We start from the raw sequence: 508 nt of genomic DNA, 5'->3' as shown, positions 1-508 counted from the left end.
ACTCGTTCTAACAGACACTCTTTTATTCCTAACATCTTGTCATAATGAGTCTAAGTACATTTACTCAAGTACAAATTTGAGGTGCTTGTACTTTACTTGAGTTACTTTTTACTTTTACTTTTTACTCCACGACATCTTAGAGGGAGATGTTGTACTCTTTTCTTCACTGCATTTATTTGACAGCTTTAGTTTTTCACATCTAAAACATATAAAGAGCTTATAAAATATATTTTTTTTAATCCAACAGTGTATACAATCTGAAATGATTAGCAGATTGATCATTTAATCAATTAGGAAATTAATTGCCAATTATTTTGAAGATTCTTGAAGTGATTTTTCATGTAAAAACATTTCATGGTTGCAGCTTCTCAAACTGTGAAGATTGGCTTGTTTTGATTTTAGTGTATTTTTAATCATTTTCAGCCATTTTTGGACTGTTAGTTGGACAAATGGTCATGTGAAGGCGTCACTTTGGAGAATGTGTGACAGCATGTTTACAAACCAAACA

The sequence above is a fragment of the Chelmon rostratus genome, chromosome 15 (genome assembly GCF_017976325.1).
Source record: "Chelmon rostratus isolate fCheRos1 chromosome 15, fCheRos1.pri, whole genome shotgun sequence".
Lineage (NCBI taxonomy): Eukaryota > Metazoa > Chordata > Actinopteri > Chaetodontiformes > Chaetodontidae > Chelmon > Chelmon rostratus.
This window is presented reverse-complemented; position numbering follows the sequence as displayed.